Source organism: Bactrocera dorsalis, chromosome 1 (assembly GCF_023373825.1).
Source record: "Bactrocera dorsalis isolate Fly_Bdor chromosome 1, ASM2337382v1, whole genome shotgun sequence".
In the NCBI taxonomy this organism is placed as follows: Eukaryota; Metazoa; Arthropoda; class Insecta; order Diptera; family Tephritidae; genus Bactrocera; species Bactrocera dorsalis.
Window position 1 is genome coordinate 4,849,452 of NC_064303.1, and position 12,770 is coordinate 4,862,221.

Below are 12,770 nucleotides of genomic sequence, written 5' to 3' on the forward strand. Positions count from 1 at the left end.
TTAATTTTTATATTCCTATTGGCACTCGATAGAAGAGACTTTAGGAACATAATAGGAATACTAACTGGTCATTGTCTAATGGCGTCACACGCCCGCAAGATGGGGCTGACAGATCGACAAAACTGTAGGAAATGCGTAGAGCAGGGCATCAGGGAAACAATGGAGCACTCTGTTGTGCACTTGTCTCGCATTGGCAAGACTACGCTGTAAACATCTGTACTCACAGTATAATACATTGGAGGTGGTGTCGACAGTGCGGTCGCAGAGTCATTTAAAACTCGCGTCAAGCACAAGGATTCCTAAAGAATGACTACTCCCCTTGGACTTAGCAAGTGATCTCCATCTGGTATAACAAAGTACCTAACTGATCTACGCGTGGTTTATTGCCCTACCAGATAAGCCTAATCTAACCAAATTTTTATATGAAAATTCTTTCGAGACATAATAACCCATCAAAGGAGCGACTGCCTGCCACCCTACCTAATCATCACCAATTTCCCCCACCAAAAATAAGAGAAAAAAATAATGGCATGTGGAGCAAAGAGCGTGGAAAAAATTACAGCATGACCGCACCCAAAAAAATCGCATTAACTTACAAGCGTAAATAAGCAAGACGCCGTCACAATATTGTGACTGCGAGTGCGCAATGCGGCAAAAAGCGCCACAGACAGCTTACACTGATAGACAGAATAAAACAGAAGAACAACAAAGATACAACTTAAAGCCAACAGGCGAATCGGTAGACAGATGGTTGTATAACTGCGCAGACGCAAAGCAACGCGGCATGGCAATCCGCATTCGATGCAGCGGTGTCGATTGTGGATCTGGGCGGCGGCGCTGGTGGCACACAGAAATCGACCGTTGCCGGTGGAGTCACTTAGCCGCAAAATCACTTGGCCATTTAGTAGGTCAAAACATGTAACAACGCCAATTGCAAACTACATACTGCAGCAACAACAACAAAGTGTTGAGTAAACAACCGATCACAGTCAAGTGCGTATAAAATGGGATTAGCGCGTTTTATTGCCGAACAGCAAACACAAAGGCGCAAAATCAAAATATAAAACGCAACCAGATCTACAAAAGAAAAAACAAAAAACATCAAAATAACACGGTTGTTTGTACAGGTTCCGCCGAACGCGTTTATGTGGCAGTAGTGTCATGCCATGGCATGCCACGCCAGTCCACGCAATTACACGAAGCGTGCAAGCGCAACTCCTCTGTCCAACGAAAATGATTAAGTATCTGTATTAATATGTTGGCACAACTTTGCGACAGGCATCGATGCGCCGGATTGCAAGCCGCGCTTAATAAGCCGAAGAGCGGCCAATCTGCGGCCGCAAACCGAAAGCAAGTTGCACATGCGCGCATCATTCAGCACTTACAACGTTTTACAGCGCGCTTCAACCGGCTTGGGAAGCAGCGACAGCGCGTTGCCTAAAGCCTATCCGGCGGGAGGCTTCCAAAGATCGCCAGCCTCCGATCGCTCGATAATTTATGAGCATTTCGCATGTAGCTCGCCAGCGATCGTATCCTTGCGCGGATTTCGTGAAGTCTAGTGATAGTTGTCGTTGCTGTTGTGTTGTTGTGCAGTTTGTTGCTATTTTTGGTTGGTCTCAGTTACCGCCGATATCTCAGTTTGTGCGCGCGAACCCTGAGGGCTATTTTAAATGTTTTGATTAGCAATCAATTCGATGTTGCTGCTGTTGCTGGCTGCTGTTTGGTGTTGTTCTCATTTCAATGGACAACCCATTACTACACTTTGGTCCGGAGCGTGGCTAACAAGGCGTTTTACAAATTTGCCGGGATACACGATAAATAAAGGTGATGACACAGTGTGCCACAAGTGTTAAATAAAACTTAAAATTTGGTTCCAAAAAGCAGTAAAAATACGAGCTATTATACAGTAACCTTGAAATTGACTTTCATTAGGTCATATGCTAACCTATTGTCGGGCCATTCGTAGACCTACGGGTCCTTAGTAATATCAGATGAAGGCTCAGTTTGATTCGAGTTGTGTTCGTCACACAGGAGATCAACGTGTTTTGTAAACCTTAAGAGCGACTTCATTAGGGTTCCCACGTTAGCCGCGTTTAAGTAATCGGAACAAGCCCGTATTCTTAACTGCCCAAAGGTTGTCAACTCGGCACCATTCCTTGAAATTTCGCGACGTGATGTCTAATTATAATACTTCGTCTAGTTCGTTGAACTGCGAAGCACCAAGATATCGAAGTCGAGTCTAGATAAGGCGGGACAGAAGCATAGAAGATGCTTCAACGTTCCTTCCAAGCCTACTTCCCTGCACTTTCTGCATGTATCGTCGTTAATTATGCCCATCCGACTCTAGAGCAAAAACCCTCCTGCTGACCTTTCGATATCGTGTGAGCATAAAACACCGGTGTTCTTCTTCAGGGCTCTTGCATTGATTGTGATTCTGCATGTTTTTAAGACATTCCATCTCAGTAGGCCAACAACTGTCCTGCAGTCCTTTCGAAACCGTATGAGTAAATAACGTCCGTGTTTTTCTTCATGGATTTTGCACATCATCCTGGTGATTCTACATGTCTTTAAGCCATTCCATCTCACCCTGTTCTGTCTGTCAGACCTTTCGGTAATTTCGTTATGTGGCGTGTTTGGCGACTTACGTATTTTCTGTACTGGTTCGATAGCCAGATGGATGGCGCTTTTGGCAAAATCATCAGTTACTTCGTTTTGCGGCATTCCTTTGGCCCCGGAACTCAGTGTATACGCATTCTCTGTCGCAATGGGATGTAGGTGTTTTTTATACGGTTTCTTACGTTATGTTAGGTGTCCCAGTCACTGTCCTGATCGAAAAGCCGTCCGGTTTAAAGATATTTGTCTGAGCTCCAGCTTAACGATAAATTCCGGCTCCCGTCCAATTGAAGAAACTCCGCTGAGATCCAGTTCCTGCGTAGATGTTGTAGGGTTCGTGGCGAGTTGGCTTCCATCCATTCTCTTTTAATCTGACTTGAAACATTCTCTCCCAAAAAAGCGTGAAGATATGTGGTCTATTTTAGCCACCAACCTCCTGGTGTTGTGCTAAGTGGTCATCTAACGCCTCCAATCTTGTAGCTGATTTTGCTGCAGAGCTTTCTACTGAAAAGTCAATTGGTGATAAGTTAAGTAAGTTTTCCAGTGCTACCGTTGGAATGGTTCTTAGTGCTCTTATTATGCAAAGAACAGCGAGCCGCTGAATCCGATTCAACTTTTTTATTTAAGACATTTTGCTGACAGCGGTCAATCACAGCGATCCACCACAGCGAAACACCGTAAAGTAAAATTGGTTGCCTACCACGGAGTAACACCATTGCGTAAGGCCAGGTGATAGTCTCTATATATACCGTATCATTTTCTTACATGCATGGACTCCACCCTGGGTCTTTTTCACTCTCTCCTCTGCATTGAGTTTTCGCATCAATTTATTTACTTGATATGCTCCTTAATTGTTAACTCAGTCGCATTCAGCATTGAGGGTTTCTATGTCGGGATTTTTCCTTCTTAAAAGAACAAGAGCTCCGGCTACAAATGCAGTGGGAATTATACATTTAAATGCAACAGTTTAGATTCTTCCAAATTTTCTTTTGATTTCCTCTTCTCTTTTTAATTTTTTTATATTTTTTGGTTCATTTAGCGTTTTTTCTATCAAATTCCGACGATGCCTTGCAAGCTGTTATGCTAATCTAGTCGAGCGAATCAGCTGGCATACCAATTAGCAATTAAAAACGGCCACAAAACGAAAATAATGCGCCAGCAACAACAATACCAGTGCCATTATCAAACCCGAAATACCTACAACAATACCACAGCCGGAATTCATTACCTGTGCCCCTAGCTTAAACCACAGGCCCGCAGATCTGCAGACAATACTAAAGCGCGTTGCTAATGGCCGCAGCTCAGCTTGCCACGCAGAAGCGTTCGTCAGCAAATAAGGAAGTGGTTGGTTGAGTTCACTGGTAGGCGCGCAAATTTTGGCTATCTCGTCGAACGCCCGAAAAAAAGAGCGAAGTGGACGCCAAGCATTAGCGCTGCCACAAAAACGGGGTAAAATCTCTAAACCTTTGCAAAGAAAAGTGTATAAAGAAACTCGCATTTGCTGCATATCTAAACCACAACACGATCAGTTGTCTCCTCATCAACGAGCAGTGGCAAACTAATAATAACAACAACAAAACTGCATTGAAAAACGCGTTAGAAACCGACGAAATCCCCGCCTCACGAGCGGAATTTAAATTATGCCCAATTAAGGGGTGCAGGAATATTGCAACTGCGGCACGCCGACAATAACAACAACACCAACAAAAATGGCAACAACGATCAACTGAAGCATCAAACTGGCCAACTAGATGATTGTGCTATAGTCATGCATTTGGTATGAGCATTAGGGTGCGGCTCAAATGTAATTTTGGAACTGATTGAAGAGGGACTGACTTGGATTCGGACACAGAAGTTATAAATATACGTAAAGTTTGCAGAGGATGAGAGTTTGAGAAGAGCTTCGACTTTCTTCTAAGGATAAACTCGCCAAGCGCTCATAGAAGGCATCTTTGGTCACATCGTCCTTTTCTTCCGTCGGTCCGTGAGCGCAAATCAGCGATATGTTGAAGAACCTCGCATTGATGCGGATTGTGGCTAGACGTTTATCCACCGGAGTGAATGGTAGTACTAGGCGACGGAGTCTCTCTCCCACCATGAATCCCACACCAAACTTGCGCTCTTTTATATGGCCACTGTAGTAAATGCCATAAGGACCTACTCTCCTCAGTCCTTGTCCCGTCCAACGCATTTCTTGGACCGCGGTGAATATATCAATCAGCTGGGCAGCGGCACTTTCCCAATTAAGGGACCGGACATTCCAGGTGCATGCCCTTAAATCGTAATCCTTATTTCGTTTGCCATAGTCGTCATCAATAGGGGGCTCTCTCATCCGAGGTTGTTTTTGACTATTCATTGGAAGCGTTTTTTACGTGGCGGGTCCCAAGCCAGTGTACAACCCCGTGTAGGGGATGTTTCGCCTTCTGACTTTAGCTCGCCTTCAAACGGATCTTCTTAGGCAACCGGGAGCATACTTGATCAAAGACCGGAAGTCGTGAGCTGCTTGAGCCATATGTAAAAGAATTGTTTCTGACCACTCCCAAGTGAATGGCGATCATAGAACTTTCCTCACTTGCATGAACTTCTACACATGACTCCATCCTCCATAACACCATTTACCTTGTCAAATTAAGAAGCATGAGATCTTTCACGCTGGTAAATCTCAGAATCTCTTTTAGAACCACCCTAACGTCTACAAAGAAACACAAAAACTGCTAGTTAGACCGACTTGCCCACCAAGTAAATTGATTTAGATCGCCGCCAGCTAGATTTTTATAGCTACTAATACTGCCATGGCAGCCGCCACCGTTTATTCTACGCTCTACGCTGGCCACAGCCGCCAAACAGCGTGCCACCAACGCGCTACGAGTAGTTGCCACCTCCTTTTTCTGCCATTCATACATATTTTTGGTGTTTTTGTTACCTTTTATTATATCATTTTTATCTCGGTGCCACTTTTTTCGCTGGTCACTGTCGTCTGAAACATGATTTTGACGGATTACGAGCGCATGCGTTGACAAACTTCCAAAACGGGTTTCGTATATATAGTATTTATGTTTTTGTTGTGAAAATATTTATTTGATTGGCAGCGGTAAGCGCCAGTGGTCTGGTGACTGTTGTCTGCTACTTGCCAATGTAACCATTTTTTTATGATTTCAATTATTTTCTTTTATATTTTTTCCAATTCCTCAGCTGATTACATTTCCCAGCGGAGTTACGCCGAAATTGCACTGCGCCGGGCGGACGTTTATGTAAGAACTGCACGCTAATTGACAATTTTCTGGTTATTTGAACGCTTCTTAGTGATTTCGCTGTTCGGTTAAGTATAAATGTTCGACGATAAATGCCGCCCGAAGGTGCGACGTGATGCGCATATCATTTTATAAACGATGTTCTGCCATTTTTGGTAATGTCTGGGTCAAAGTATGTTGGCTGCAATTATTTTAGATGCTCATTTGAATATTATTTGAGAGTAACATTCTTGTTTTCTATGCTATCAAAGATTAGTGCGTTAGGCAGATATATATACTTGGTATTTTGGGTAGGTTCGTTTGACTCACATCAATTTGACAACAGATTCATATGAGACGCGTTTTAAAGCTGCGATTTGATGTGTAAATGATAACTATTTGACAGGTACCATCTGACATCCAAGGAGCTTCGGTTTATCAGCTGTAAATATACACCAATTTGAGAGCTGTCATCTGACGCCCGCGAGGTGTCTGTTTGACATTATTTTGATAGCCTCTGTCATATGACTTCAGTTTGACACCTACCATCTGATATCCGTGGAACATCGGTTTAACAGCATCCATTTGGGAGCCGTCATCTGAAGTTCGCCTGATATCTGTTTGACAATTACTGCCAACTGACATTATTTTGATAGTGTCGGCCATCTGACTTCAGTTTGACAGATACCATTTGGTCTCTGACTGCCACTAATTTGACATAGCAGCTGTTGATGTTTGTGAGATAGCGGTTTAGCAGCTGGTATCTAACATTTGTCTGACATCACTGTGTCAATAACTGTCATCTTACTTTCGTTTGACTGTCTGACTTCATTTTGACAACTTTCATTTGACGTCCGACTGACATCAATTTGACAGCAGAAATTTGACGTTCAACTGATACAAATTTGGGTATCACTTTCACCTGTTATCAACCAGACTGTTTGACTGATTTGATAGCAGTGGCTTGAGGTCCTTGAGACATCCGTTTGGCAACTGTAAGCGTCCGTCTGGCATAAATTTGACAATCATTAGGATTTAATATCAGTTAGATAGGCAAAGTTCTTTGACTTTACTTTGACAGCTACCATCCGACTACGTTACGTCTGACTAATATCTGATTGACAGTATCTGCTATTTTATGTCCGATTGTCGATTGACATCCGTGGCTCGAAATCTTTAATATTCAAAAAATATAATTGAGGTGATTACAATTGCCTCTTAACAAGGTCGCTTACTAGGTTCTTGTTGTAGGTATCATGGTTGTTTACTAGAACACTATTTTGATTTTGAACATCTATGTATTTTCTGGTAAGTGGAAATATTGAAATGTTTCTTAATTTTTAAATGTAGTCTGTGAAAGAAACCTATTTGCGGCTGAGTCGAGCTAGGTCCACATTTAAGATATAGAGGCTAAGTCTAACTCATTATCTGACATTTAGGTTATGTACAGAGGCTCCAAAAAAGATTCCTTCAAAGTCTATAGATCTATTGCAGCAAGTTGAGCTCTACTTTCCACTTTGACTACCAATAATAATTAACCTTTCGACTCGAATATTCCTCATGCCTCTCTAGATCGTTAAATTCTTTTGTTCTATTTCAATTAACCGCTCACTTGCCGCTTCTAAATTACTTACAAAGACCTTTCCAAAGACGTCGCGTCTTCTGCTTATAATGTGTTCGCAACGCAATTGGAGCTGAAGAGCAGACTCTAAGGCTTTGATTGCACCACACATATACATTCCTTGGTATTTTTCTTTGTAGAACAAATCTGAATATCATTTAAGTCTGTCCAATTATAAATAGGTTGGATGCCGTAGAACAATTTGCCTTCGTGGCACTGCATCCAAAGTGGGAATTATGCAAATGTACGGCAGCTGCTTGATGTGGCAAATTGAAGAGGCGACAGGCGAGGTACAAGGATTTCGCGCTGCACAGGCTGGAGCCATGATTGACATGCGTTTATAAATAGGAGTATATATATGTATATGTTTGTAGGTGCATATATATGTAGATAGTTTTTTGTATCGGCCTATCAAATTACAGCGTAAGGTTACGCTCCGCTCGCAATCAATTCAACTGAGCTCTGAAGAAGACTCCAGTACTAGAAACAAAGTGATCTGGCAACCTCTGAAATTCTGTTTCACTGATCGTGCCACAAAAATTTGAAGGAAACACTACTCAAGAGCAAACGAATATATCTACATATGAACAATTCATAGAAAAAAACACAAAGAAGAAAACAATTGCACTCACTCAGGGAAGTTTCTGTGGAACTGTGTGAAAATTTATGCAAAAGGATTACGCCTTACATAATACGATGTGTTGTAGGTACTTTAAGGAATTCAAAAAATTGAGAAAAGAGCATGCACGTGAATAACTAATGAATGAAGTACTCATATTGCAGAGGTGTAACATGGCCATTAGTTCCATTCAATAGGCTCTTTCAACGCAAACCTGAGCTGCAGCCTGGAGTATTGTAAGCATCCTTAGCAAAGTACTGTTTTCACACTGGTTCTGTTTGTTGTGAAGTATGTGTGAAATTAAATACGAAATTGCGTAATGCTAAGAAAGGTTAAGTTGGTTTACTGATGGAACTTCGTGTTACTTGGACACGAGTCTGCCTTTAGAAATGTATGACATTCCTTTCATCATTAACTGTATTGCTCTTTCTTTCCTTTCTTTTTATTGAGGAATCGTGCAAATGTGAAAAATTGAATCGATATGGTTTAAAATAAGTAGTAATTGTGAATGTCTTATAAGATTCGATTAATCTAAATTGTCTCAAATAATTGAACAGAACATCCGTCTTCGAAAACTTGATGGTGTTATAATTCCCAATCACACCTTTTAAGAATCGCACTTAAATTGCTGAACACAATAATTTGCGAAGCTAAAACGAGAATGCCCGGAAGTCCGTAATTAGATTTCAGATATCGACCAATCGCCTAGAGTTCATCTTAGGTGCTTTATGCCTGTACTCACTATGTCGCATGAATGTCTGAAGGTTGTGGGGATCGCACTTACTTATGTTACTATACACTGTTTTTTGTGAAATCAGCAAAAGAACATCTGGTCTTGGTCACCAATATCGATAAACCTAATCTTAAAACTAACAGCTTGATTTCTATACCCACCATCTTATAGGGATGTCTGCAGATGTAAAATCCGAGGATCTCCTAAAGTGGATCAGACAAGAAGGAGGTTTTTACAAGAAACTTGTACTACTGACATCCATTCCGTCTCCACGACAGTCTGGTCTAAGCAACCGGAACGGGCATGGATTTTTATCCGGCCAAGGACTGTCAACTAGGCACCATTGCACGAAATTACTTCAAGAATGTTTGCTGCCGCTATAACAACAACAACCAACAGTGTCTTAAACTTTAATTGCTTCCATAATAATTTTTTTTTGCACCAGGGCAATTGAAACGATCCAACATAATCCAGTAGAAATTCCTTCAGTCAAATAGTTATGATGTCCGCATCACAGAGGGTTTTGCAGTCCCAATAATTTATTCGAAGATTGCTTAAACCAAAACGCTGAAACGGAAGCAACATAGTCAGGCTAGGCAAAGATCAAGCAATAGATTGTATAATAAGTCTTCAAACAAATTCAAAAACATTTGATATGGTACCCTGGCATACCAAAAAGTGCCGAAAAATAAGTGAGTTCTCTCACAAAAACAGATTTAACTTCAAAAGGTTATAAACTAATGTATGGTTATACTCAGCGACAGTCAACCGGCGCTTAAGGCAATCTCTGCCTATCGTAACCAAGTGCAGCATATCTGGGCGCTCGGCCACAGAGGTATAGTCGGGAATGAATTGGCTGACGAACTCGCCCGCTCCGCAACATCCAACAAGATGGTAGAACCCGAACACTTCATTGTGGTTGCTCCCCATACCATAAAGCAGCTGCTTCGCAAGGATGAAGAAGTCGGAAGGGAGTGGTATTGGCAATAACTCCAAGGCATGCGCGATGCCAACTTTCTAATGGGTAGTTACAAACTTAGAAGGTTTAAATATGTAATCAACCTCCCAAGGCTATTTGTCGCCTTCTATACTGGCCATTGAAAGCTCAAGAAGCACTTATTTAGCATGAGCCTAGCTTCTTGTGCGAAATTGCCGTTTCTGCGACACGGAGCCTGAAACTCCAGAGCACCTGCTAATTGCCTGCATAGAAGTCTGTAGGCGCAGGATAAAGGCTCTTCGATCCATGTGTTCATCATATATAGGATCCTTAATAGCACCTAGTAGCATATGGGATTTTATCAATATGTTGGGACTTAGGAGAGGACACAATAGACCTTTGGGCGCGGTGCAATCCTCATTTATTTATCTAATCTAATCTAATAATGCATTTGACTACTCGACTATTTCATATGCTGACACGACGATTTTCAAGCACAGTTTCTTTAGTTTTTCTTTGGTCATTACCAGAGGTGGATAGATGATTCGGTTGAGGCGAGTTTTCGATAAACACTTATGCTAGGCTTCACTTTTTTATTTTAACTATATACAAAGCCTGCGAATTTTTACTATCGTGACTTACCACATTAATAGACAAGAAAATCAACCATTCACTTCTATAATTGAAATTATATTAATTTTCTATCTCAAAACACGCTGACCATTCATTTAATTTGTAAGCCCACAAAAACAAATGATGTTGGTCCCAAGCCCACTCTCCTTTTATTGCTAAACAATGTGTGAATCATCCGAGCACCGCTTTTATCTTCCGATTACTTAGAACCCTTTTAAAACAAGCCGTTCGCCGAAAAGGATATCAGCAATACAAAGAGCAGCCTTATTACCGATTAGCGGCTCACGCAATGTACTTGAGACGCGCATACATATACGAGTATACATATGAGCAGAGAAATTACATACATATATACATACACACAAGTAGATATATCCATATGTAGTTGAATATTCTACTTGTTCTCGGTACATCCAATCAGGCACTTGTGTGGTTTGCTTTGTTTCGAGGCAAAAATGACAAGCGTATTGAATTTGAACAATAAGCCTCCTGCCGGTAATTCAAGTAGATTCCTCTTAGAAACGTCACAGGCATGGCAAACAAATGGATGAAGCGCAACGAAACAGGATAATCGCCATAACATGCACAACAACACAAATGAATATAGTGAGGAAAAATATTTTTAGTTGAAAATTTTTAATGAAAGTAGAAAGAAGAGGAATGTGCCATGTGTATATGGCTATTGTGCTGCCTTTTTGTTTTTGTAAACTGATTTTGAATGGTAATAAATTTGTAAGTAACAGCTAAAAGGAAGATATAGCCACCAGCTCGATAGAAACGGCCGAAGGAAACAAAAAAAAATTTAAAAAAAAAATGAAAAAAAAATCAGAAAAATAAAAGAAGGCAGAAAGACAGCGACTGTGATAAGCGTGAAATGCACACAGGACGACAAAGTGCGTGCTGCCTTGTTTGTAGTTGACATTATGCGCCTTTTTGTTGTCACACACATCCAGACACACATAAAATAATGCCCTCACACTTCTTGCACCATCTGAGTATGGGAAAAACCCCAATTGACTGACCGTGACTGCCGAGGCATGCGCGGCAAGTGTAACTGTCTCAACACATGTGTTTGTTGTAGGTGTGCGCTTGTGAAAATGCCACTTATCAATACCTGTCGTTCAGCGAAACCGGCGCAAGCGATCAGAAGCAACAGCATTTTTGACTAAATCCATGGGACATCTCGGCGATCTGCAAGCAACAGGTAAAGCCATGCCGGAGCTATGCTGCCAGCGCATATGCGTGTGCTTGTATGGTTGTGTGCGGGTGCTTGTGAAACTCACCACACCTGCGCGTTGAGTCGCTGCGCCAAATATGCCAAAGCAGCGTCTAGTAAAATGTAAACAAAACAAGTTGATCGGTCCAAAACGCCGGCTGGCAAATATTTGTTGTGGATTTTTTGTTTGCAACATGTTGCTGGAGTGTTGCGAACGAGCATGCAACTTGTATGCGCAACTATCTTCGATGAAAGATATGTATGTAAGTCTGCTAGCTTCATAAAACTTTTAAGAGTCGTGGAATTTATTTATACAAAGACGTTCTAGCAGGTTTATGCGGGCTCGAAGATATGTTTAAAGTAAAAATCAGTCCAAAATGGACTTCTTAGATTACATTAGAATGACAGTTGCGGTACTACGGCCTATAGTCTATTAGACTTTGCTGTTCTCAAAACACTTTATTTAGCCCAGATGGGTCCATTATGGTGAACACATAAAGTCGAGCTCAGCGCATTTTCCCACTTACGCAACACACGCATTTACGATCTTCTCGGCTTTCAGCCTCTACTCTGTGGGCACACTTATGTTTGGAAAAGCTCCTGGGTTAATGGTTATGATATGTTCTCAAACCGAATTAATTTTCCCAACAACCTGACTCCTTGCGATTGTGGGACAAATAAGGATTATGAGCTCTGATGTCTCTGCCTCCTGGTCGCAGAACCGGAACTAGAACTGTAGAGGTATCTGACTTATTGAGGCGATAGATTTTCTGAAATGAAGGATTCCTCAAGTTTTAAGTAGTCTCTGAACAAAATATCCATTCATAGCGCATCCTATATGTGAAATCCTTTCAAATAAGACCACAAACCGATTGAAGATTTTTTATGATGACCAGTGAATATAAATCTCTCAATATCTGAGACTAACGTTACCTTGTTGTTTGAAGTATTTATGGGAATGTTTTTTAGTTTTGCCAAACCGACCTTTTAGAACAGCAGTGACATGTTTTGGCATGGCATATTTTCGAGGTCTACAGTTAATCACTTTTAATTTTCACTTTAAATACTAGAAACTCAAATAACTCTTTCTACTGTTTACCAGGTTTTTCTGGTGGCTACGGGTCTAAGTTCCAAATCATAAAGATATCTCGTAAAACTCTGGATGATA

General features: G+C 41.3%; 1 protein-coding gene across 1 annotated transcript in view; it reads right to left on the bottom strand.

The window, feature by feature from the left end:
- Positions 1–12,770, bottom strand: part of LOC105232408 (solute carrier family 25 member 35) — an 89,510-nt gene that overhangs the window by 26,157 nt on the left and 50,583 nt on the right. The window lies entirely within an intron of this gene.